The sequence below is a fragment of the Bison bison genome, unplaced genomic scaffold (assembly GCF_000754665.1).
Source record: "Bison bison bison isolate TAMUID 2011002044 unplaced genomic scaffold, Bison_UMD1.0 scf7180017864259, whole genome shotgun sequence".
NCBI lineage: Eukaryota > Metazoa > Chordata > Mammalia > Artiodactyla > Bovidae > Bison > Bison bison.
In genome coordinates, this window is record NW_011494831.1 from 3,772,582 (window position 1) to 3,773,046 (window position 465).

Consider the following 465-nt stretch of genomic DNA (forward strand, 5'->3'; position numbering starts at 1 on the left):
CCCTTCCCTCCAACCCCTGGCAACTGCCATTCTATTTTCTGTCTCTATGAATTTAAGTACTCTAGATACCTCATATAAGTACAAAAGAAGTATTTGTATTTGTGTGACTGGCTTCTTTTCATGTAGCATAATATCCTCAATATTCATCCATGCTGTAGCATGTTTCAGATTTTCCATCCTTTTTCAAAGCTGAATAATATTCCATTGTATGTATATATTGTATTTTGCTTATCCATTCCTCTGTCCACAAGCACTTGGGTTGTTTCCTTTAAAAAATGGATTTTGTTATCCATTTTATAATTTCTTCCATTTCTGTATAATTCAGTGTGGCTGTTATAAGCCATAACTAATGTTCCCAATTACTTTATCAACAAAGGTCTGTCTAGTCACGGCTGTGAGAGTTGGACTATAAAGAAAGCTGAGTGCTGAAGAATTGATGCTTTTGAACTGTGGTGTTGGAGAAGA